This window comes from Hemicordylus capensis, chromosome 2 (genome assembly GCF_027244095.1).
Source record: "Hemicordylus capensis ecotype Gifberg chromosome 2, rHemCap1.1.pri, whole genome shotgun sequence".
In the NCBI taxonomy this organism is placed as follows: domain Eukaryota; kingdom Metazoa; phylum Chordata; class Lepidosauria; order Squamata; family Cordylidae; genus Hemicordylus; species Hemicordylus capensis.
Genome location: NC_069658.1, coordinates 49,341,468 through 49,368,118, shown reverse-complemented (window position 1 = coordinate 49,368,118; position 26,651 = coordinate 49,341,468). Strand labels below are relative to the sequence as shown.

Genomic DNA, 26,651 nt, shown 5'->3' with positions numbered 1-26,651 from the left:
CCGGATAGGAGGGACATCCAGCCAGGCTCCAAGCCCCATGCACACTCCTGAGAAACAACTGTATGTCAGCAAAATTGAGGTAGGAGGAGGGAGACGTGATCGCGCACTAGCCGCAAGCTGGGTAGGATGGTGCGGGGTGTGCTTTTCCTCCACCCTCGCTACAGTACACAATGCAGGTTGGCTGCTGTCCTCCTACCCAAATCACACGCAGTTCTCCCTCCTCCTACCACAATTTTTGCCAATACACACCCGTTTCTCAGGAGCATGCACAGGGCTCAGAGCCTGGCTGGACGCTCCTTCTACCCAGCTGTCAGTCATAAGAACCAGCCCTCTATGCTCAGAATATCTGCTTTGGTTAGTGCTGAATCCTGGAAGGTTTCTTCCCAACTAGCTGACCTGGTGCAGAGGATCTGCGCCTCTAGTTTTCCCTGTCTCTCCCCGCCATCCCTTCAGCTATTCTCCCCCCCCTTCAGCCCCAGTTCATTCTCCCCCCTCCCTTCAGCCCCTGGTCATTCTCCCCCCACCTCCCTTCAGCCCCAGTTTGCTCTCCCCTGACAGACGGCCTGGCCACCACTTCCTCTCGCTTGCCACTTGCCTTCCTGTCCCCTTCCCCTCGCTTGCGAAATCCCGCGAGAGCTGCCACACATGGAATTAGTGATGGGTATGCCTTAGAGAAATATATAGATAGATGGATGATTCAGAATGCTGGCTGCCCAGCATTCTAAATTGCAGTGAAGAACTCTCCCTGAGTTCAGCACTTTCCTCTGCAGACAAAAATTGAACACAGGGAGAGCAAGAGGCTTGGCTGCGGAGCACATGATGAGTGCTGTTGAAGGGGGAACATGGTTGGCTGGCATGCTCCAGTTCTCCTTGTACCTCAGGGGTTCTCAAACTTGGGTCCCCTGATGTTGTTGGGGCTGGGGATTATGAGAGTTAAAGTCCAACAACATCTAGACACCCACATTTGAGAATCTCTGCTGTACCTAGCATACAATGCACTGATTTCTGAGCACTGAAACAATGCTGTAAAGTGTGGTCAGCTTTATGAACAAAATTGAGCAAGCGCACTCGTGTAATGAAATCACATCAAATATACTGCTGGCTTTTCAGTGAGCTGAATTCCATAGCTCTCTGCTCTAACAGAGATAATCCCTACTGAAATCTCTTCTTTATTACACTTGCAACAGAGAAGCCCTCTGCATGCAACTGCACATCTTAATGCGGGTGAAATTAATATAATTTCAGTTATTTTTGGCCTCACATCCTTATGAACTTAAATGCTTGTAAGTAAGGAAACTTTCTCCCATTACTGAATTATGACTCAGCTCTGCTTACCTTTTATCTGAAGTCATAAGACATTCTGCTTTTAGACACAGCCTGCACATGAAATTGCTGCAACACTAAATATTCTTCTGTGGAGTTTTGAGTTAGGGTAATAAAATGAAACTGCTGATGTATCATTAAAAAGGGGGAAAGAAAATAAGGACACAGATGGCAGGAGGAAATGGAAGTGTCTGAAAATATGAGCATTCATATATAGCTCACGACATGATCTCTGGTTGTATAAGACACACACACACACCCATTTTAGCACAGCTAGCTGCAATGTGAAGGGAATTGGGGAACTGTTAACCTTCCAAATGGAACAGCATATCAGATTCACATGTGAAGGGGATTTGGAAGCCACAGAGGAAATTGTAAAAGGTTATATTTATGACCTAAGATAAGGTTGACAGGTTTATAAAAATTGCCTTCTGCAATCAAGGAAGAGATGTCTTTATCTACTTAAGCAAGGAACAAATTCTGGACTATTAAATCCACACAACCCCCATTAACTTCCACAGAGCTGCAAGGTTCTGCCTGAGCAGTTAGCTGTTAACTTTGTAGCCCAGCAAACAATCAGCAGGGTTTTTACTAGCATGGAATCTACAAATGCTTCTGTCTACAGATTAGGAGTGCCAAGTTTGACACGTAAAGGGAATTGCTGTCTCGTGAATGTTGGCTCTATTATGACATTTCTATGTTCACACCTTAAAGATGGAGTTTTTAGAACAGGACCAAGAGTCCCCAGTCTCTGGTTCGTATTTGGGGATTCCAACCTGATGAAGACCTGTCCTGCATCCACAAAGCACCATTTCTGCCCCTTTTCATCCCTTTCAATGGAAGCTCTATTCATTAAATGCTGTCCCTTTTAGTGGAGGACCAATATGTATCTGGAACCATGAGGAGTGGTGGGGTGGGAAGAGAATGAGGGCAATTTTTTTACATGAAACCATCCAGTGAAAAAAACGTTAAGCTGCCCCTCCCCCAGCTACTTCTCTATTCAAAATTATAGCCTCCTGCAGCTGCTTTTCATTTTTGAAAAAACACTGGGATTTTGTTATATGCATCTGTATATAACATGTACTTTACCCAAAGGTTCTTCCTGAAGAGGAACATTACTTTCCTACAATGTTTTATTGAATCTACTTGCTAGGACACGGTGATTCTCTTTATTTAGCAGGGGGAGAGTAACTGGCCCTATCCACCCCCAACACAGTACTTCCAGTGACTTTTGAAAGCTGGTGTCTATCTTATGTTTCTTTTTAGATTGTGAGCCCTTTGGGGACAGGGATCCATTTATTTATTTATTATTTCTCTGTGTAAACTGCCCTGAGCAGTTTTAGAAGGGCGGTATAGAAATCGAATGAATGAATGAATATGAGCAACTCTTACTCATGGTCAATTAAAACATGGGGAAAGTACTGCCTAGGTCAGCCAGCTGCAACCCTTTTGGGGTATAGACTTACTTTCTGGATGGAAAGGACTTTTCCAAGCAGGATCCTATGGGAGGTTTGGGGAAAGGTTAAAAAATTATTTTAAATCACTTGTTTGTGTGGGATCTGCAGCACAGCTCAATTCCTGGGTCTGACCAGCAGTTGATGAGCAGCTGTTAGGTTTCTGACATACTGTCTCTTCTGGCAACTAATGCCAAGCAAGCCAAAGAAGTATGGTTTGAAAATATGGTGGTGCTGTGATGCCAAAACATCCTACCCACTGACAGGAGATGTTGACCTTGGGAAGCAAGCTGCAGGACTGCAACAAAGAAAAGTAGGGCTGCAAGTTGTACAGCAATGTGCACAGCCATGGAACAAGACTTGAGCAAGGGAGAAAAAGAGAAATAAATGCTGTCAGGCAGCAAGTGCTGCCTGAAATGGAATGCAGAGAACTCGCTCAGGCTCTCCAGATCCTGGGCCATGCCCCTGTGTACGTGACATCATGCACAAAGGGGGCATGGCCTGGGCTTGGGATAGCCCGAGCGAACTCTCCTCCATCCATTTCAGACAGCACTTGCGTCTAATAGCATTTATTTCTCTTTCTCCTTCTCTCCCTTGCTGGAGGGAAAGAAAGGGAAATAAAGGCTGCCAGGCAGCAAACGCTGCCTGAAATGAACGGGGGAGAGCTTGCTCAGAGCTCTTCGAAGCCTGGGTGTTGGCAGGGGAGAGCTTGCTTGGGGCTCTCCGGAGCCCAAGTCATGCCCCCCTGCAGGCTTTGGCAGCCTTTCCTATTGGTGGCCTGCATTCTTTGAACCCATTCACACAATGGTGCTCCGCCCCTGTTCAATCTATAGTATGCCTACTGTTACTTGTTTTCTGTTTTTCTGCCACCAAGTTGAAATTCCACCAGTATTGCTTCACTACCTGTTTACCACTTCTCAGCACAAGAGCAAAACATCTCCAAACAAAAACAGCAAAACAACAGCCTACCATCTTATATCTGCTAATCAAGCCAGTGCAAAAGTTTGGTCAAGCTAAAAACTCTGCATATCAATAGCTATTGCCAATATGCTTCTAATAATCAGAAACTGTGCAATTAATCTCCAACAGAAGGATGAGGAGATAAAAGCCAGACAACAACAAAATATCAATGGCCAGCGCAGGAAAAGAAGAATTGGTCAAAGAGTGTCAGATATTTGGAATTGTACAGAAAAGGACAGGAACTCCAAGATCTTACTCTGTTAAGGAGCCTGATGGATTACTCTGTGGCAAGGGTGGGCAAACTTGGCCCTCCAGATGTTGTTGATCTACAACTCCCATCATTCCAGGCCACAGTTTATTGTGACTGGGAATGATGGAAGTTGTAGTTCTACAACAGCTGGAGGGCCATGTTTGCCCACCCCTGCTCTGAAGGAATAGGGTTTACTTGCAGAAGTTCCCACTGCACCAAATGGAAAGTCAATGACAGTAAAGCCTGCCTACGAGAGAGAGACCTGCTGCACAGTGATCTCTCAGGAGAAGCCAGGGAAGTGAGACACACTCAGGAAGACTAGTGAGGCCCTCCCAAAAACTTCATCTACAGATCATGTCACTTTTACAACACCATTGAATCTTAAAAAAAAAAAGACTTTTGTGTATATAGTTGATAGAGACATCGACGACGTTAAGACTCCCTTTGAAGAGTCACTCTTAATACGCGCTGTCATGTTAATTATATTATTTGAATATAAAGAAAGTAAGACGTGATCATAAAGTTCTGGTCCTGCACAGTTCCTGGCCTGGTGCAGGGAGAACTGTGCAGGACTACACAGTTGGGCTTTCAGTTTGAGGGTTAGCACTGCACAACTTTGGCCCTCCAGGTGTTGTTGGATTACAACTCCCTTCATCTCCAGTCACAGTGGCCATCTCAAGTCACAGTGTTGTTGGGTGATGGGAGTTGTAGTCTAACAACAGGTAGTGTGCCAAAGTTATGAGCTCTGCTCTGGTTCCTGCTTAAGAACATGGTGGTATGTTTCTCTCCTTTAACACTGTGGTTAGAGTTGTAATCCAAAAACAGTTCTGGTAATGGCAAGCTCTTGTGACTGTACTTCACTGGGATTGATAAACTGGCCGGGAAGCTCCAGCATGAAATTACAAATGGCAGGCTGGGATCTTCTCCTGTCAGTTGGCCTACTCAAGATTAATCACGCAAGCATTGAGTACATAGGAAGCTGCCATATACTGAGTCAGACTATAGGCCCATCTAGCTCAGTATTGTCTACACAGACTGGAAGCAGCTTCTCCAAGGTTGCAGGCAGGAATCTCTCTCAGCCCTATCTTGGAGATGCCAGGGAGGGAACTTGGAACTTTCTGCTCTTCCCAGAGCGGCTCCATCCCCTGAGGGGAATATCTTACAGTGCTCACACATCAAGTCTCCCATTCAGATGCAACCAGGGCAAACCCTGCTTAGCTAAGAGGACAAGCCATGCTTGATACCACAAGACAAATGGGGAGGACTAATCTGCTGCTTAAAACAGAGTCTTAATGTATGGTGCTTATTTACAAGTAACCTTGCTGTCAGTCATTCCATGTGCAACCACAAAGAGCAGAAGCGGATGATTGTAGGAGAAGAAGAATTAATGAGAGGATAGCTTTTATCTCTCCTCCTTCCAACAAATATCCCTGCGGTTCACATATGGGCTAAGGAAAAGTTATTCAAATAGTGTATGCTTCTTTATTTAATTCAGCTAGTAGCTGTGGCCATTCTTAGAACATTTTCTCATTTATTCTCAGCTTATTTTATTTGAAAATTCTGCACATAATCCCAGCCCACTCACCCTCCTTTGGGAAGCTACTCTATTTATAATTTCTCCACACACCAATCCACAAAGTTTTAAAAAGATGCTAAAATGTGCTTAGAAAGTCCTTGGCACCGTATCTTCACCGAGAAACCCACCCCCAAGCCCCTGGTGTTCTTTATTTTGTGGTCCTTTAAACATCCACTTTCCCTCTTCATGTTAGACTACGACTACTGAATGCTAATCGAAGGCTATACATACTTCAAAAACGTCCTGTCTCTCCTTATGAATCAGTTCATTTTCATGCTAGCTGTAAGCACAGCTCCTTGTTTCCAGGCGCAGTTTCACAGCAGGTAATCCACTAAATGGCTTCTGCCCCCTCAAGGGCACTTGACAGTTCAAGGGAGTGGCACTAATTTTGCACATCATCTCATCTCAGCATACCTTCTACCTCGAAGTGCCACACAGGAAAATTGCTTCCTTGTTCATCTAGCTCTTAAAAATAAAGGTCAAGTAATTCAAAAGCAAACATCTGCCAAAAGAGACTTTCTTTACATAAATTTATTCTGCAAGAAAATTACTTATGTGATTAAAGGTGGCCCTTGTTATTCGTGGGGCTTCCATTCCCACCAATTAGCGAGTATACGGTAACCATGAGTAACAAAACCTATGGTGATTGGGGGTTAAGTTCCAAGGAGGGGAGCCTTAAAATGCCTAAAAAGTGGGAAGGAGGCAAGAAATAAGAGTAGAACTGCATAATACCTTGCTCTCTAGGGCTGCAGGGCTCCAGAAATGCCCCCCAAACTCCCAAATCAGCTGAATTTTGGGCATTTTTAAATAAAAGAGCCTCAAAAAGGCTTAGTACTCTAAAATGGCAGCTGGAAGTGACACCGGAAGTAATTTCCGACCACTTCGCAACCATGAATAGGCAAATTTTAGCCTATTTTTACACTGCAAAGAAAAAGTCCGGGTTTCTAGGACCTATCCATGGATAGGGTCCAACTACACTTGCTGGAGCAATGGGTGATGAAGGCTTCCTGTAATTGGGCTTCATTGCTTTGCTGGCAGATATGGGGGGGGGGGGGCGGAATCCCTCTCCTATGATTGATAAAGGCTGTTCTCATGACCCCAAACAAGGTTGGAGGACGGCCCAGCCAGGGTAGGAGAGCCATGAACACTTCTGGTTGGTAATTGTGTGTTTGCAAAGATCAAGGTAGGAGAAGGGCAGAGTGATCGTGTGGGAGCTGGGAGCTCGGTAGGACAGGCATAGCCAACTCACATTCTGTCCCCAGCATTTTAGTGAGGGTGGACAAAAAGTCATCATATTATCAAGCTCCCAGCTACCAATAACTCACACTTTTACCTAACTAGCAAACACATGACCAACTGGGAGTGCACATGACTCTTCTATCCTGACTGGGCATTCTTCTTTCTCGGTTTTGGGTCATGAGAACCACGGCAATACATGAGGAAACCCCTGGCCGGGAGGCTGCAAGCAACCTCCCGGCTCGGGGGTCTCTCCAGCATGCCCTGTGTACTTGCGCAGGACATCCTGGAACTTCCGGGGGCCACACGGCCCCCAATCCCCACAGCCCCTGCAAGCTCCGTGATGGAGCCCGCAGTCGTTTGGGCAGCCAGTTCGACTGCCAAGGGCTGCAGTAGTGATCGTCTGCGGGGAGAGCAGGCTAAGCTCACTCTCCCCACAGAACCCCCTCCGGCGGGCCTCACTGATCGTGAGACTCGCCTCCTCCTCTTCCCTTCTACTGCATCTGACCCAGCTACATTTCTCTTCCTGCTGCCGCTGCTACCACCACACTATCTGTACACATGATTTGTACCCTGCCAAAATGAAGGATGCTTAGCTGCTCTCCATGCCTTCTGTGTGTGCAGCTTGTATGCACACAGGTTCTGTGCACAAGACTTGATGAATGTGGGTAGTTTGGAAAACAAGGACAGTGAGAACAATTCCCTCCCTCCTCTCCCCATGCATGCATTCATTGTTCCTGGATAACATATCATCTGCACTGGGATTTAATCATGTAGTCCTATCCCAATTAATATGTCAATTGTGTCAAGAGGAGTTTATATGCAGACAACACCCAGCTCAACTTCCCCTTTCCATCTGAATCAGGTGTAGTGGTTTCATCCCAGAGTGAGTGACTGGAATTGGACTGGATGAGGATAAATAGTTTATTTAGTTTACTTCAGAAAATATGGAGTTACTCATGGCAAACCTAACACTCTTACAATAATAGGAAATGTCTGTCCTAAACAGTGTGGCACTCCCCTAGAAGCAACAGGTTTGTAGTCTGGGAAAGCATTTGACACCTGTTTTCCTTCTGGATGGCCAAGTTGAGGCAAATTTCATCAGTTTCAGTTTCAGACTTGCCAACTACTTCCCACTTCATGGAAATGAGGAATTTGATGAATGGAGGCTTCTCATTTGTGCCATAGGCAAATCTGATTTGCTATGTAGCATTGTGGCATCATCATGTTCACTACATGACTTCTGATTGGCTGGGATCGCTGGTCAATATCCAAAGCAACAAACTGCACACAGAATGAACTAAGTTGCACTAACTCAAGAGGATGACTTTGGTGCACTAAAAATGGGTAAGTACAGAACTGCACTATATTGCTGTTGCACAGAAGTTCCCATTAAAAGTATAACTGAGACATGCCATAGATGCACAAGCAGGCTTGTAGTTGAGTAACTCTGATCTTGAAAGCAAACTCCAGACTTTGCACAACCAGTTTGTGCAACAGCTAACTCCTGGATGTGGCTCCTTTTGCTCCCGACGTCAGCCATTATGCTTAGAAAGATGATCTAATTTTAAAAGATTGACAGCTTAGGCTCCAATCTACTTTTAAAAGATCTCAGCTTCGTCACCAATCAAGAAATTAGTAGGCAGTAAACAAGGCAATCAAGAGTTCTTCTCAGGGAACATGTTGGCCCTCTCAAAAGCCCTAAAATGGAAACAGGTGAATATTTTGCTTATCCCTAGATTCTCAAATGTTTGAAGCAACCCATAGACAAGAATAATGAATGTTAGACCACGTGCATAGCCCAGCTTAGTAAGCAAGTAGATTACTAGTTTTGTATTCACCCTCCTCTTCACCCTGAGATGAATTTTGCCCTGAGGCAAATAAGTTTTCCAAGCACTCCTCCTAGAAAAAAGCTGTAATAGCAATTGTACAACCAGTGAGCTGGGCATTGCACTGAGAAGCAATGCTATAAATTAAATAACATGTTTTCTTAATGCAAAATGAGTGTACTTATAGGAGGTTGTTATCAATCTAATCCAGTTGACCTACTCAGCACAGTTCATTTCACTCCATAATTTTATTTACTGGCCTTTATTCTGGTAAACATGAATGAATTCTGATTTAGCGGCTCCCTATTCTGTGTTCTTCCCATTTGACTATATTGTGGAACACGTTGCTGTAAGCAGGGCACCTCTCTTAACTGCTCTGAATGTGTGAAAGTTTTTGGTTGAGTGGGAGCAGCAGGCAAGATGGCAGAGGGGATCTATCAACAGAACTGAATATTTCAACAAACAAGCTCTGTCCAAAAAGGAGCATTTCTCATTTTGGTGTTTATCAGATCACAAAAACAATCTGCCTACTGGTGTTCCAGGTGTGGACTTTTCTAACACAAGCACCTGGAAAACAGCTTTGTCCACTCAGTTGTTTTTCTGGTTGGTATAAACAAAAGATCTATATAGAGCAAAGCAAAATATAGGATTATAAAAATAAGCACAATGGAAAAAACAGGTAAGGATGGAAAAAAATAACTGCTGAACAGGATATGAAGTGGGGGGAAACTAGAGAAATGAACAAGGTGTTGTCTTATGAAATGGATGGAACTCATGACCCATGTTCCTGAGGGACAGAGCTAAGCTCGCAGTGCACCAGTCTGATTTTGATTCCAAAAATATCTCCTACTACCTGACCTGACCCTTGGAATGAAAATATGAAGCTGCCTCTTACTAAGCCAGGTATTCAGCCATCTACCTCAGTATTATCTATACTGACTGGCAGGTGGCTTCAGGTTTCTGATGGGGTCTTTCCCACCTCTGCCTGGCAATGCCAAGGATTGGACTTAGGACTTGCCACATGTAAAGCAGGTGCTTTCCCACTGAGCCATGGTCCTTCCCCCATATGGAAGCAGACTTCCAAAATATCAGCACCTGAAACAAAAGCTTCAGCTTTGTGCCATTTTTACCACCATGTAAATCAGAGCATTCTAGAACAGGGATTCTCAAACTTGGGTCCTCAGGTGTTATTGGACTTCAACTCCCATAATCCCCAGCCTCAGTGGCCTTTGGTTGGGGATTATGGGAGTTGAAGTCCAATAACACTTGAAGACCCAAGTTTGAGAATCACTGTTCTAGAGTCTGGGGGCAACAATAGAGAAGGCCCTAGCCCACATGCATGACAGCAGAGCCTCCCTCATTGTCAGCACCCAGAGCAGAGCCCCCTCAGATGACCTTGTTGAGCAGGCAGCAACCCCTGAAGAAAGCTGGTCTTGTGGTAGCAAGCATGACTTGTCCCTTTAGCTCAGCAGGGTCTGCCCTGGTTGCATATGAAAGGGAGACTAGAAGTGTGAGCACTGTAAGATATTCCCCTCAGGGGATGGAGCCACACTGGGAAAAGCATCTAGGTTCCAAGTTCCTTCCCTGGCATCTCCAAGATAGGGCTGAGAGAGATTCCTGCCTGCAACTTTGGAGAAACCGCTGCCAGTTTGTGTAGACAATACTGAGCGAGATGGACCAAAGGTCTGACTCAGTATATGGCAGCTCCCTATGTCCTATGTGCATTAGGAGCAGGCGGTCAATCAGGTATCCAGGGCCCAAACCATTAAGGGCTTTAAAAGTCAAAACCAGTACTTTATCATTATCCCTATTATTAATTCTTCAAATCTTTCAAAGACAAAAGCTGACACATCTATTTTACACCTGGTTTGAAGCTTTCCCCTCACTTGCTTAATTGGTTTTTAATTATGTTGTGCCTGAATTGCATATAGAACATTAAAATTCTAGAAAGCCTCTAGAGCTCTTCTCACGATTAGTGAGAAGAGCTCGTGGGCTGTCTGCGGGGAAGGAGGGTTAAACTGAACTTCCCTGCAGACTATTGCATTTCCTTCCCTGGGTAGGTGGATCACCCGCCCAGATGAGTGGCGGCTTCCCCTGCGGCTTGCCTGGCAGCTCCGGAATCGGGGTGCTGGGATGCGCCTCAGCGTGTTGCCCTCCCCCCCCCGAGTCCAAATAATGCATCGCATGAGTGCACGGTTCATTACTGGGATCCCCTCCCCCGAGTGTGTGAGCTGAGGCTGCTTGCACACAATTAAGAAAATGAGGTTAAGGGAGGACTTGCTCCCTTAACCTCATTTAACTAGGTGGCTACTTTGGCGGGTTTGTCTCCATGTAGCCACCGGGATCTGGCCCGATCCTGGTGATTCACACTAGCGTGCAAAATCGGGCTGGGCTCCCTTAGTCTGGTTTTGCACACTCATGTGAATAGCCTCATTATTTTTTACTTTCTATTTCACTATCCTCAGCTTCACAGTATGGTGTAAACACAACCTCAGTCAGGAGATCAGAAACAGAAAAAAAATTCTCCTCAATTGACATGAATGACAGAAGCTCAATTGACATGACTGGGAACTATGAAGAAGCATCCCATAATTGTTCTTGCACAATCTGCACTAGTTTCTTTCAGGCTTCAGCGGGGCACCTGCAATGATGACCCAGGACACAGAGTTCAGTTCTAAGCATTATGAAATCAGGGCATGACTTGATATCAGATTGGATTTTGTAGGCTGCTTTTATGTCCCATATCTACTTAGGGCACAACAGACAGTGAAAGACAGAAGCTTGGCTCCAGAGAGGTGTGTGAGGGAAAGGTCGCTTGCACAATGGGGCTTTTGTGCCTCCTCCTTCCTGCTGCAACCACTAGTGGCCCTGAAAAGTCACCTGTGAGGATCAGGGATCCCTCCTGTGATGGTGTGGAGTGAAAGGGGGCTGGAGCTTGTAGGAAAATTGGCATGAATCAGGAATCCCTGCTTGTGAGAGTGCAAATGCCTTCCATTTGTGCAAGGACTCTGGATCACAGCCAGAGCATTGGTGTGTTTGCACTGATCTCTCATTTTACATTAGCTACTGATTTTGCTACTTGAATTACTGTGGGCTGTTTGCATTGTACAGGCTGTCCTGTTTGACTAACCTCCTTCTAATCTACAATCCATAGTTTGTCTATAAACAGATACCAATGGTGGGATTGCACTACCTTAACAGGAGCTTTCCCAGACAGCAAGTTTTCTGCAAGGCTTTACTGCGAGTTCGAAGTTGCCCCACAAAATGGACACAAAAAGTTGGATTTTTTTAGCCCAGATGTAAATCGGGCTACACGCTAATGCACAATGAAAATCCCAAATGTGTGAAGTGCTCCCTGATGACTTTGGGGTAGATTTGGCCAATTTATGAATGCAAACTAAAGGAACTAAAATGTGAACTAAAAGCCGAGTGTGAAAAACTTCCAGTTGCAAACTCCATTGTGTTATCACAGTGCTCCCAGGAGTTATTTCCTCTCTTCTTGCCCTCTGCCTCTCCCGCATTCGCCAGCCCCCCTGGAGTTTCCTCCTACCTTCCATCTCTTGTGTCTTTCTAGGTCAGTAGCATTCAAGTAAGTATGCCCATTTTTTGGTCTGCTGCCAAACTCCTCTCCTCCCATCCTCATATTTTTAAACCTTTGGGTGTTCTGCAGAAGAACAGCCAAATGCCATAACTCCCCAACAGACAACTTTATGGAGATCAGCCAAAGCATTACAGATTTTCACCCAACCGCTTTAGCACAATGGTGTCTTTGTACAAATATAATTAGAATCATGTTTGAAAAGCAAAATGTGAAATGTCTTGCAATGGTGTGAAAAGAGAGCCAGTCTAGACACTTCACTTGACATGGAGATCGACATCCTTGTGTTGAGTTGTCCATATTATTTGGCAAACTCATTGCATGAGTCAGGGCAATCAGTGTGTAAGTTTCTCTGCCTGTGATCTATGGAGATGGCCAGTGGGAATGGGGGAAATCCCAGTGATATCCACCAGACGTATGTTCAGTGTGGTGTCCATTTCATAAATAATATGGTCGTGGGATAGGAAAGTTTCCAGTAAAGTCAATCCCTGTGGTGAGTAAATTGTCTCAGTTGTCTCGGCTCAGAGATAAATTCTGAGAGGCAAGCCAAAGAGCAGTGGAGAACACTGTGTTTGCACCCAGAAGGCTCCAGATTCAGTCTCTGGTATCTCCAGGTAGGGTAGGGGAAACTTGTCTAAAACCCCGGAGAGCTGCTGCCAGTCAGTGTAGAACAGCACCGTACAACTTTGGCCCACCAGCTGTTGTTGGACTACAACTCTCATCAGCCTTGGCCATTGGCCACTGCAGCTAGGGATGATGGAGTTGTAGTCCAAAAACAGCTGGAAAGCCAAAGTTGTATAGCCCTGGTATATGATAATCTGCCCGAGAGCAAAAACTTGGGATGAGTGGCCCATTGATTTTTCTCCCACTCTGTGCTTATAAGCTACCTCACAGGGTTGTTCTGAGGATAAAGATAACCATGTACACTACTCTGGGCTCCCTGGAAGAAGAGAAGGATATAAACGTAGATAGATAGATAGATAGATAGATAGATAGATAGATAGATAGATAGATAGATAAAATAAAATCATCAGCTGCAATACTGAGCACACTTACTGAAACTCTGTTTTATTTTATTTATTTTATTTATTATTGCATTTATATACCGCCTTTCGTTAAAAGACAACCCCAAGGTGGTTTACAAAAGTTAAAACATACAATAAAAAGGCAATAAAAACATCAAGCTAAAAAATATAAAAACATATCAAATACAGGCATAAAAACAATACAACAGATAAAAACACACAGAAGCAGCAGTAAAAACGATTATGTGAAAGCCTGGGTAAAAAGCCAAGTTTTAACAAGCTTTCTAAAAGCCGTGATGGAGTCCGAGGAGCGAATGGCCACTGGGAGAGCATTCCAAAGTCTGGGAGCAGCAACAGAGAAGGCCCTGTCCCGAGTGCACGACAGCCGGGCCTCTCTCATTGTTGGCACCCGGAGCAGAGCCCCCTCAGATGTCCTCGTCAAGCGGGCAGCAACCCTTGGGAGCAGGCGGTCCCTCAAATACCCCGGGCCCAAACCATTAAGGGCTTTAAAGGTCAAAAGCAGCACCTTGAATTGGACCTGGAAACAAACCGGCAGCCAGTGCAACTCTTTCAGAATGGGTTGCATTGAGTACTTGGGATGTTAGCAGCATATAGTCTTCTCCTGCCTTTGTTGTTACTGTTGTTGCTGCTGCTTTGGCAAAGCTCCAGTTCCCATTATATAAAATCTGGCATGAATAAGAAGAGAGACAGAGAGATTAGAGTGCAATCTTTTGCTTATTTCTCAGGTGCAAGCTCAGCAGCAACCACCTAATTAATCCCAACTTAGGGAGGAAAGAGGTTGTCTTGGTATTTTAATACATTGATTCTTACTCAACATGAGATTTGAGCAGCCATGGGTTCGCCAACAAGGTTTTGCTGCTTGCTCCATCCTTCACTTGTTAATTACCCAGAGTAAGCTACCACTGGGATCTGGTTCCTTGTGACCACATCAGCACTGCAATATCAACCCCCCAGGAAATAGCTGGAGGGTGATTGATAAAATGCAATCAAGCCCCTCCTGGGTAGAAGACTAATTACTTGGTGCCAGTAGTTCTGGCATATTTAATTTCCATAAATGAGATGCAGCTGAAAATATTATTGTAGCATAAAATAGTCTGAGGTATACCAAGTGCCTTTATTACACAATGTTTCATATTAGCATGACTGATGATCTTGTAAATACCAGGCAGGAGAAGGCTGGCTTGCTTTTATTTGGTTCAGGTTTTATTTTCAAATTGGAACAGCTGTCTATTTGGTTGGCTGGCAGTTGATTGATTTGTTTCTATCAAAACTTTCAGTTTAAAGGGAGCCTCAAGGTGGCTTACCTTAGTAATACATTAGGGCTCCTTTTACCCTGTGCAATAGTATTGCTCTGGGGTAGCATATCCTCTCCACAAAAAATCCAGTTCTCATTAGGTCATTGTGGTTGTTAACATCCCCTTTCATCCCACTGCGATCTCTCCATGGCTGGCAGTTGGATGTTCTTCTGCTTGGCTGTGTGCTCCTTACTCCCATCTCTCCAGAATAGTAGTAATAGTAAGCCAAAAGTGATAATATAATAAAAATGGTATTGTTATCTATTTACTCTCTAGACTATTAATATAGCATCTTAAGGATTGTTAAATGGATACATGTGTCTTGTTCATTTCCTCCATATGGATCTTTAAATGCAGCACAATTTGTGTTTCTGCAATTATTGGCATTTTTTTCATGGCCCCTTTGTCTCCACACTTTGCACGGTTTCTTTTTCATTTTTCCTCCTGATTCGGCGTGCATCCCATTTTTTCTGCTTCCTTTAAATCCTAGCCAGATCATAAGCACTGTGAAGAACAGTCAGCTTAATGAAAGCATGTTGACCACCATACAAGCCCAGCAACCTTTTCCTGTTCCCTTTTGTAGAGGCTGCAACCAAGGAGGGCAGGCAAGTAGGAACATAGGAACATAAGTAGCTACCATAAACCGAGTCAGACCATTGGTCCATCTAGCTCAGTATTGTCTACACGGACTGGCAGCGGCTTCTCCAAGGTTGCAGGCAGGAGTCTCTCTCAGCCCTATCTTGGAGATGCCAGGGAGGGAACTTGGGACATGCTCTTCCCAGAGTGGCTCCATCTCCTAAGGGGAATATCTTACAGTGCTCACATGTAGTCTCCCATTCAAATGCAACCAGGTGGACCCTGCTTAGCAAAGAGGACAATTCATACTTGCTACCACAAGACGAGCTCTCTAGCTAAACCATTGCCAGCTGCTCTTCATTCTATATAGGTAGACCTCACTATACACGTACCGCTATTTGCAGTTTCGCGTATCCACGTCCTAAAATAGGCACCCAATCTCAGCAAGGGTTAATACCCATGTATCCACTGCTCCTTGGTGGCCAGAAGTTATCTCTAAGGTCATTTTCAGCCACCATTTTGTTTAAAGGAGCCATTTTGTGGCTCTTCTGTTGGGGGAAGAAAAAGGATTTCCCCACACAATTTTTCATGGAAAATTGGCCAGACTGATGGTTTTGGGGGGCATTGCTGGACAGATGAAGACCTGCGGAGCATGGTAGGGAACAGCAAGTTGCTTACCTGTAACACAAGGGTTCTTCTAGTGGTCATCTGTGCTCTTACATGATTGGGCTTTGCTTGTGCACAGATATCTCGTTGGAATTGTCCAAGCTAGTTTCTCTCTCCGATAGACGGCAGCTCCTACCCTTCCTGTAGTCACATGTCCTCCCTCCTTCAGTCTCTGAGTCTGTTGACCTAGAGAACTAGAGAAGGGAGTTTGGGTGACCACTAGAAGAACCCAAGATACAGGTACGCAACCTGCTGTTCTTCGATGTGGTCTCTGTGCTTTACGTGATTGGACGCATAGCAAGCTGCACCCAGTGATCATCTTACCTGGAGGTGGGAGTCAGGCGAAGAGCGACTGTAGGACAGACATTCCAAAGGCTGCATCTCTTTTAGAGTGGAGATCAAGGGCATAATGTTGAATAAAGGAGTGTGAGGATACCCAAGCAGCAGCTTGGCATATGATATCCAATGGGATAGCTCTGTCAAAGGTTACCGAGGCTGCCACCGCTCTGGTAGAATGAGAGGTGCACCCAGGTAATTTTGGAGCCTGTACCTAAAGGCCTTTGGAGTCCCCCCACCTCTGAAAATTAAGCATCATCATGCTTGGCTGGGCAACCACACCACCCGGGACAGACTAAAGAGGATTTGGAGGGTGGGGCAGGGGCTGTGGAGGCCCTGGACTTCGGCCTGGAAGTCCAGGGGTAAAAGGGCCTCATTGAATGTGCTCTGATAGAGGAAGGTATCTCTTTCTTAGCTAGTTGGCAAGATAACATTATAGTCTTGACTATTCATCTGGAAATGGTCTGGGATGATGCCACTTTGCCCTTGTTTGGTCCAGTATGTGCAACAAAGAGTGACAGAGAGGAGCACTCCATGGAGGTCCTATGCACATAGAAGGCAAGCGCTCTACAGACATCTAGGATATGTAGGCAGCACTGTGCCTCATCTGTAGGGTTAGGAAGGAACACCAGTAAGGTAAGTGGTTGGGACCAGTGAAAGGAGGAGACAACTTTGAGAAGGAAGGTGATGTCAGGGTGAAGCACCACCTTGTTCTTGTGGAAGACCAGTAAGATGCATCCACTCTCAGGACCCTCAACTCGCTCACTCTTCTGACAGATGTGGTAGTGGCTACAAGGAATGCCACCTTGCAAGAGAGGAGATCCAGAGAGGTGGTTTGGGTACAGGTGGGCCAGACCTTTTAGAAAATTCTTGATGATAGAGTCCTTGAAGAAGGACATAGGTCGAGTCAGCGAATGTGCCACAATGGCCGCTAGATGAACTCTTAGGGAAGAAAGCTTGAGACCGGATTCCTTCAATGAAAGGAGGTAAGTGCAAACATGCCCCATGGAGAACTGTTCAGGAGCACTGTTGTGAGAGTGATGGAAGGCCAGGAAATGTGTCCACTTATGATGATAAGACTTTATTGTTGCAGGTTTCTTGGATGTGGACAAGACTCGCTGTAAAGGCTGCGGGAAGAGGGCTGTATCCACCACACAGTGAAATGCAATCTGTGGGGGTCCGGGTGCAAGAGCTGTCTGGAGTGTTGGGAGAGAAGGTGAGGATATATTGGCAGGGAGCGGTGATCACTTGTCACGAGGCACAGGCGGAGGGGGAACCAGGGTCTCCTCGGCTACCATGGGGCTATGAGAATGCACTCCACCTGGTTCTGCTGGATCTTTCAAAGTACTCTGGGTAGCAGGGAAATTGGAGGAAACAAGTAGGCTGTCCATCCTGTCCATGAAGTCACGAAGGCATCACCCAGAGAGTGGAACCTCCTGCCTGCCTTGGAGCATTAGAGGAGGCATTGGTTGTTCAGGTGCGATGTGAAGAGGTCTACCTATGGGCAGAACCAAAGGTCAATTAGGGAGAGGACTAGGTCCCTATTTAGTTGCCATTTGTGTGAGTCCACCCCTACTCTGCTGCAGGAGTCAGTTTGAACACTGGATGTTCCTTGCATGTGAACCGCAATGGGTGATGGAGTATTTGATGCATCATAACTTTAGGTTGAGAGAGAGGTTTAGCAGGCTGGTTAAAATGGTGCCCCCTTGCCTGTTGAGATAGGCTTTGGCCGTAGTATTGTCAGCCTGGATTGTGACTACAGAATGCCAGAGAAGGAATAGGAAGCCTCTGAGTGCTTTGAAGATGGTCAGTAGTTTGAGGAAGTTGATGTGATGCTTGCGTTCTTCCTTGTCCCAAAGGCCCTGAATGGACAGATCTTGGACACGGGCCCCTCATCCTGTGTTGGATGCATCCATGGTAAGGACATGTTGTGGCTGCGGCGGGTGAAAGGGGGCACTGGAGAGATTGTGTACAACTGTCCACCAGAGGAGCAACTGGTGAATTGCAAAGGGTACACTTAGCCAGTGAGATTGAGGGGCTGAGTGTGGGCGGAAATGATAAAGGAACCAGTTCTGTAGAATTCTGGTGCAAAGTCAGGCATGAGGAAGTACGTCTGTTGTTGCCATCTAGCCAAGAAGCTGCTGGATTACCCAGGCCCTGTGGCAGCGATTTGCCACCCAGGACACCAAGGAAATAAGGACATGGATTCCATGCTCAGGGTATCTGCCACCAGGAGCCAGTCATCCAGAAACGGGAAGACGTGGATGCCTTGTTTCTGTAGGAAAGCCACCAACGGAGCCATACATTTGATAAACAACCTCGGGGCTGATGCTAGGCCAAAGGGGAGGGCCTGGAATTGGTAGGTGATGTTGCCTATTTTGAAATATAGGTAGCACCGGTGTTGAGGGTGAATGGTGATGTGATAGTATGTGTCTTTGAGGTCTAGCGAGATGAACCACATGCCCTTTTGCAGGAGTGTTAGGATGGTAGTGATGGTGATCATACAGAAATGCTTGTAAGTGATGCCATGGTTCAGCTGCCTGAGGTCCAGAATGGGGCGGAGGCCTCCATCACGTCTGGGGACTGTGAAATATAGGGGGTGGAAACCCTGAGAGGAGGGGTTGAGGACTGGTTCTAATGCCTGTTTGTCGAGTAATGTAGCGACCTCCGCCTGGAGGATGGGGGTGGCTCTGGTAGTGACTGGGTGGTTGGATGGGGGGGTCTAGATGAAAATTCCAGCACATATCCAATTCTTATTATTGTGAGGATACACAAATCTGATGTAATTTTCTCCCATGCTGTGAGGCAAGAAGAGAGGTGGGTCTCCCAACTGCGCTGGAAGGAAGAGTCACTGTTTCTTGGTGAAAGTGGAAGATAGTCTAGGTTTGTTGGGAGGTGCACGCTGTGTGGTATACGCCGGACATTTCCCGTAGGGTTGATATCGCAGTGAAGGAAAGGAGCAGTCACCCTGTTGGAATTGTGAGGCAGGCCATTGTGGTTGGGCACACTGCCATCTGGTTGGCCTTTGCTGTCTAGGTGAATGGTTTTGAAAGCTCATGGAACGAGCTTTATAAGGAGGCATTTGACCTTCTGCAAGGTCTCATCAGTCTTATCGCCGAAGAGCGCATTTCCATCGAATGGAAGATCTTCATTGCAGTCATGAGTGTCATATGTGAGCCCAGACAAGCGGAGCCAGGCATGGCGGCAGATAGCTATGGAAGTGGCCATGACCTTGGAGGCACACTCAGCCAAGTGTCTGGCAGAATAGAGTTCCTGTTTTGCAAGTTGGGTTGCTTCTTTAAGGAAGGTTTTAGCAGGGTCCTTCTTATCTGATGGAAGATAGTCTAAGAAAGGCGCTAGACGTTGCCATAAGAAGTGAGTATAACGAGCATTGTAAGCCTGGTAATTGGACAGTTTGAAGTGTAAAGCTGAGATGGAATAAAGGCGTCTGCCGAACGAATCTAATTTCCTGCCCTCCTTGTCTGGAGGTGTAGAGTCTGGGCGTGGCCTATTCTTTGAAACAGAGGATTCCACCACCGAGTTAGGTGTGGGGTGATGTTTGAAGAAGGTTCCTGCCTGGTCATTGTCTGTGTAGACTCTGTAGAAGGTCTCCAGGTGTATGGTGGATTGAGGCAATGAGGTGGTTGGGACCAGCAGGTTTTAGCAATGTCCATGAGTGTGGAATTCATAGGGAGGGAGACAGGGGCCCGCATGTCTGCCTCAATGAGACCAAATAGAGGGTCTGGCTCAGCCTTGCTTTGTCGAGCGAAGGGTATGCCTAGTGATGTTGCCATGTGGGAAGTATATTCTGCATAAAATCTGTAATCCTCTGACAGAGATCCCAGTTTGGGATCAGAAAGCAGGTCCAACGGGGAGGAGCCCCAGGACTGGGTATTGCCCTCCTCATCAGAGGCTAGGTCAAAGGCCGCTTCAGAGCTTTCTTCATGTGGAGATTCTAGAGCAGTGTTTCTCAACCACCGGTCCATGGACCGATGCCCGTCCGTGAGGAGTTGAGTGCTGGTCCATGAGGAATTAATCCCCCCAAAAAACAATTTCAAGCCAGTGGGGGCCACTGCTGCTGGGAGCTCTCCAGAGCTCATTTCTAGGCAGATGCTGGGATAATGTTCTCGCTGCTGGGATAATGTTCATTTCAAGGAAGCTAAATGAGTGTTATCCCAGCAGTGAGAGCTGCCTGCCTAGAAATGAGCTCTGGAGAGCAACCAGTGACAGTGCCCCCCCCCCCCCGGCTTGAAATTGTTTTGTGGGGTGCCTGGGAGTGGGGGTGACCCCTTTACTAACTGCTGGTCCATGAGACTGCGCACAAAGACTGTACCAGTCCATGACTCCAAAAACATTGAGAAACACTGTTCTAGAGGGCCATATCTGACAAAGTGGCCTGAGTAAGAGGAACCAATGGTTGGTCCTGAGGTGGTGGTTCCTGATTCGAGAGCGGAGGCAGTTGGTTTGTCTTTTTAGGTGGTTTTGTGGTTTGCCTCTTTGCTGGCATTGGGGCTGATTAGGTGGTGCTGTGAGTGGGTGCATAGTCTGTTTAGGCCTGCTCGGAGGTCTAGAGATGGTGTGCTGAGGATAGCAAGATTTATCCCTGGGTAGTCCCATTGGTGCAGCTGGGAACAAAAAGGAAGGTGGGGTTCTTCCCCAGAAGTATAGTGCCAAAGAGCAGGGTGATATGGGTTTTACTCCCTAGGGTAAGAGGCTGAACTGTGGTAAGATCTGAAGGCTGGACATTTGTCCCAATTAGTGTAGTAAAGATCAATGTGGCGAGAATCCTCTCGCAAATGATGGGCAGTATAAGAACATGGCAGGAGAGACTGTGGACATCTAGGGTAAAGTCTCTGAAATTCGGCTGCAAAATACTCATTTTCCAATGGCATATCATCCTCATATTGGAGGTCCTCCAGGAGAGCAACTGCGTGATCTAACTGGCTCTCTTGTCCCTCATGGCCTTCATTTTCCGAGAAATTATATTGTTGTTCTTCGGTATTGAGTTCAGTACCGAGGAACTCCTCGAGATCAAGCTGGTCCACCTTGGATTCGAGAGCCTCGGATTCAAGCATACCGGGATTGAACTCAGGTTCATGGGGCAAGGGCACCTGTGGTTGAAACTGAGACGCCTCCAGCAGACAATTTCCGCTTCTTTTTCAGTTTAAGGGAGGCAGGATTTGCGGGTGGTGCGCAGTGTTTTAGAGGTTTAGCCAGTAAATTGCGTTGCCTCTCATCTCTTTTTCTTTTTCAGTATCAAGGCCAAAGCACTGGTGCTCAAGGACATGGAGGCCGTAGACTGTGTTGCGGCACTAGACAAGGGTGCCAGGTCAGACAGTAAGAGAGCTGCAAGCTCTGTAGGCCAGGTGGAAGGCCCTGAGGTAGGCGAGCTGCAGGTCACATTGGAGGCAAGGGGCTATAAGCCTGAGAATGGGGCAGACAGAGGCGTGGAGGGTTTGCATGAGGGCAAAGGAGGAGGCCGCCTGAGAAGATTGGAAGGCTCAGTCTCAAAGCCACGAGCGGAGGCAAGACACTCAGTTTTTTCTGGCCTGCTTCGGTGCAGTGTGTGCAAGTCTCCACTCTGTGTGCCTTGCCAAGGGAAAAAAGACAGGGATTGTGCTTGTTAGTGGAGAGAAACTTGGCCCTGCAGTGGGCACAAAACTTAAAAGTAGTCTTGTTGGCCACAAATGGCCGATTGGGGTTGAAAATGCCAACCCTAATGGGGGCAGCTGGCGGTGGGGAAAGGGAGAATGTCAGGATAAAATCAAAATGCTAACTGAAAGTCAGAAAGAACAAACAATAAAAGAAAGATCGAGGTAACCAAAGAGAAGCAAGATACGAGAGTGTTTTTTCTTTTCTGTTTGTAGCTCGGAGCAACTCACAAACGCTGTCATTCTGTTGACGGATGAAGAAAGATTGAAGGAGGAAGGACATGTGACCACAGGAAAGGGAGGCGCTAACACCTATCTGAGAGAGAAACTAGCTTGGACAATTCTAACAAAGTCTCTTGGCGCAAAGCCCAATTGTGTAAAGCACAGAGAACATGTCAAAGAACTTTCTTTTCATTATTTTTGCTGGGGGGTTCCCCCCCAGTTTTTGGACTTTTTATTCCAATGCAGGAACCTAACCCCACCCCCCTTCCCTTGTCATCTGCAGAAATCTGCGGGAATGGAACCCCCATGGATAATGGGGTACACCTGTATCTTCATCATTTTATAAGGTAACCATGGCTTTTACTTTTCAGAACAAAATGCAGGTTTGGGGACAATATAAAGTACATAATACACACACACACACACAACCTATTCAGACAATGAGGCTGTTCACACAACCAAAAAATGGGTAGAACAAGTGTCCTACCCAAGTTTGGGCAGTGTGCACACTCCCAATTTTTGGTTGTATAGGAACAAAAAATTATGTAGGAGGAGGGGGAAGTGACTGTGTGGGAGATCGGATCTGAGTAGGACAGCAGCGTCCTACTCAGCTTTCATACCCAGCATTTGATTGAGGTAGGAGGAACCAGCTCCTGTCTCCCACACAGTCACTTCTCCCACCTCCTACCTAGTTGTTGCTAGAGTGTGCACAGCTCCCAAACCTGGGTATGACACTTGCCCTACCCACTTTTCAGTTGTGTGAACAGCCTCATTACATTCTGCGCGTACCAGTTTTCTGTTCATGTGTAGATGTCTTTATGTCAATGACTGTACCTGTGTCATTTTAGAAATGAACCTAGGTATAGGCCCCCTCAAACACAGGGTACAAATAAGAAGCATATGGATGTTGAACTGAGGGCCAGTTTGGATGACCAGCCCAACCACACATGATAAGCAATGGTGAAACAAGCTCTGAAGGGGCCTGTGTGCAAGAATTGAACATGGGCCCCATCAGATAGTTTCTTCATGGGGATCAATAGGAAACAAAAAGGTTAATAACTCCTGGATGGCTGAGCAGAAAGCCAGAACATCCAGTATAGGACTGGTATAAAACATGTATCTGTTAGTGTAGACAGGTGCCCACCAGCTACCTCTCCCACCAGTGGCAATTATGACATCACCATTGGTTTCTCTGTTATGATGCTCTCACTGTCTCCTTGGTGATGGCTGAAACTCAAAGGTGAGGCTCAGTGGTGTGGAAGATGCAGGAGGAAAAGCAGCATCTTCTGGGGCAGCTTGCTTCTCCTCCTCCTATCCCAAGAGTAGATGGAATAATTGTGGCAAAGCAGTTGCGATCTTTTTAAATATAGAAACGAATGGTAAGGCCATCAGATAAGAAGTATCTTTCTGTTCTAGAGCAGGAATTTGTAATGGATGGGGGCAGTTTGAAACCAAGCAATCTAGCAGATGAGGCAAGTATTTCAGCATCTCTAAATGCCAAAATCTCTTGCTTCCCTTTTTTGTTCGGCTCGGTAAATAACCTTTGCTATGGCTTAATTCTAGAGACAGTAGTGGGGGAATACTACATTGCCTGGGAAAGTATCTTCATCCTGGGAATAAACTAATTTGAATAGGACACTACAGACAAATTGACATCAATAAGACAACTTTCATTTTGGGAATCATCTGGAAAAGCTAAAAAAAAAAAAAAGATTCCAAGTTTAAGAAAATAAACATAGAAAAAATACAAGGAAAGGAGTGAGACAAGGTAAAGATTGTTGCACTGTTTCAGGGAAAGAGAAACAAAAAACTTCAAATATTAACATCACCAACACAGAGGCAAGTGCTTTATTGTTAAAGAAAGCAGCTATTTGGTTTCTTTCCTACATAATAAGAGGTAACACCATCTCAACATGATTTGTTAGCAGAAAATGGCTTGGCTTGAAATGTATGGTTTTCAATCCGTTTAAGAAAACAACAACCTCATAACAGAAAGTCTGATGATACACTTTTTTAAAAAGTTTCTAAAACTGTTGAAAAGTGCCATAACTGCTTTGTTTCATAACAAGAAGTTACAAAAGTGTTGGAGTTTAATCCCCCACTCTATCTTTATCTTTGCCTTGATTATAAAAGCAGTAGTACCCCAGTTTTATGCACCCCATGTTATAACTCCAGAATGGCTGGGCATAAAGTTCTCAAAATTTGCATGGGAGTAGTACATGATGGTAGCACTAAATGTGTAGAAGTTCAAGGACATCAGTCCACCTGTTGATTTTTAATGAATGTTTTAATAAGATTTTTTAAAAAATCAATAAATATCAACAGGTTGACTGATCTCCTTGAATGTCCACATACTTAATGCTATAATCATGTAGGAACATCATGTGAAATTTCAGAGCTTTTTGCCCAAATATTCAGGAGTTAATGAGGCTTTTCTCGCGATCGGTGAGAAGAGCCTGGGGAGGGTTAGTGGGGAGAGCAGGCTTAGCCCGCTTTCCCTGCACACAAGCACACAGTCTGCTCCGGGCAGCCGAAGCAGCCGCCCACACAACTGCAGGCTCCATTACGGAGCCATCAAGGGCTGGGAGGATCGGGAGCCGTGCGGCCCCCGGAAGCTCCAGCATGCCCTGCACAAGCGCACAGGGCATGCTGGAGAGACCCCCAAGCCGGGAGGCTGCTTTTTAGCCTCCCGGTCGGGGGTCTACTGGTGAGTTGCCATGGCGCAGAGCCACGCCATGGCAACACACAAGCACAAAGATGGGGTTAACGGAGTGCTCTCTCCACTAACCTCAGCTAAGGGCAGGGGCAATTAAGTGGGTTACCCGCTTGTAAACCACCGGGCTCGCCTGCGAGCCCGGTAGTTAACACATCCAGCAAAAAGTGACAAGTGAACCAACCAAAAGGGATCTTCTCATAGACCTGAGATTCAGGTTTGTGGAAACATTTATTTTATCTGAAGATGTAAACATTCAGCACAGAAATACCATGCAATATAGAAGCATTCAGATAAGATAAGATATATACAATTACAATTTTAAATTTTATATCTGTAACAGTAAAAACTAATGTAAAACCCATTTTATCAAATGCTCATAGGTGCACTTAGTCATGGAGAAACAACTATATTTACTGATGTCTAAGTGGTATCTCTAATTCAATAAATGGGAGGCAGTCTCTCAAGAAACCATTTGCTATTTGCCTACAATCTCTCAAACATATATATTCCATTAATTTTGACATTTCTGCCCTCTCCATAACACACTATCCTAATGTATTTTATTTTATTTAGTTAAAAACATGTTTATCCTATTTTAATACATTACCATCCAAAATGGCTCAGTCTTAACAAAAAGTACAATATATATAATAAGGTCCTCTACATCTCTTGTTGCTTTTAAGAAACTGCTGAAGATGTACCTGCTTAATCAGGTCTTTAGTTAAAAAGCTTTAAATTGGCAGTTAATCTTTTAAACTGTTTCAAATTATTTAATACTTTAATTACTGTTTCATTGTGTTTTTAAGTTTTATATATTATGCAAACTGCCCAGAAATATTTATGTTGGGAGGTATAGAAATATGCAAAATAAATAACAAATCACTGCAAAATAACAAAATAGCATCACAGCCAAATAAAGCCACTATATGCAGATAAAAACAAAAAGTACATCGCAGCCTCCTATCTGAAGAATGCCTTATTTATTATTATTGTTGTTGTTTACACAGTCAGACAGGTGTTATTGACTGGTTTGTTTTATCCAGACATCAATCCTTCCCAAGGACCTGGGATGGCTGAATTATATTATCAATGTTGTTGCTGTTATTATAGATATTGTCGCAGAATATAGGCTGTTCACAGTAAAGTTGCTTTTTGTAATTGGCTGATGGTGATTTTATTATTATTATTATTTTCACATTTATGTCCCGCTGTTCCTCCGAGGAGCCCAGAGTGGTGTACTACATACTTAAGTTTCTCCTCACAACAACCCTGTGAAGTAGGTTAGGCTGAGAGAGAAGTGACTGGCCCAGAGTCACCCAGCAAGTATCATGGCTGAATGGGGATTTGAACTCGGGTCTCCCTGGTCCAAGTCCAGCACTCTAACCACTACACCAGGCTGGCTGGTTACTGCTAAACACTATTCTGCTAATCCAGTTTAAGTAAAATGGCCTAGAGCTATTAATCAGGCTGGTTATCTTCTGGAATTATTCATTGTATTCCTGTTTGTTAATTGACAATTCCATTGTCAAATCATTCAGTATGTAAGCTTGCATTGGTGTAAAGCTAGATATAATGGTGGCATATGGGGGAATCATTACAACTAGCTTAACCCACGCAGAGCATCTGCACGTTAGTATTTGATTGCTCCCTTCACCCCCTGGCACATCCCTGCTCACCTCAGAGATCTCTCCACCCTCTCCTGAGCCGCACTCCTGCTCCTCCTCCTCCATCTAGTTGCTTCCATCCACCTCACCCCTCTTGGTCACTCCTCCATTCCTTTATTTCATCCCCCTCACCCCTCTTGGTTGCCAGTGCCACTGCAGCATTGCTGGCACCTATCAGCCAAGCTACAGCCATTGAACGAGCCATGGCTGCTCATTCCCCTCAGGCCGCTGTCAGGCTCGGGCCCGTCCCTCG

The 26,651-nt window shown here is 45.5% G+C and overlaps 3 long non-coding RNA genes across 3 annotated transcripts in view; 1 reads left to right on the top strand and 2 right to left on the bottom strand.

Annotated features, from left to right (window-relative positions):
- Nucleotides 1–26,651, bottom strand: part of LOC128345838 (uncharacterized) — a 99,478-nt gene that overhangs the window by 4,873 nt on the left and 67,954 nt on the right. The gene's annotated exons all lie outside the window — the stretch shown is intronic.
- On the bottom strand, nt 13,275–20,234 carry LOC128345836 (uncharacterized). The gene is made up of 2 exons (XR_008316663.1): nt 14,577–20,234; nt 13,275–13,937 (listed from the first exon to the last, which is right to left on the bottom strand). It is a non-coding gene; the product is annotated as an uncharacterized LOC128345836 (long non-coding RNA).
- On the top strand, nt 15,220–25,896 carry LOC128345837 (uncharacterized). Its single transcript, XR_008316664.1, has 4 exons — nt 15,220–17,361; nt 18,005–18,062; nt 21,400–21,526; nt 22,013–25,896. It is a non-coding gene; the product is annotated as an uncharacterized LOC128345837 (long non-coding RNA).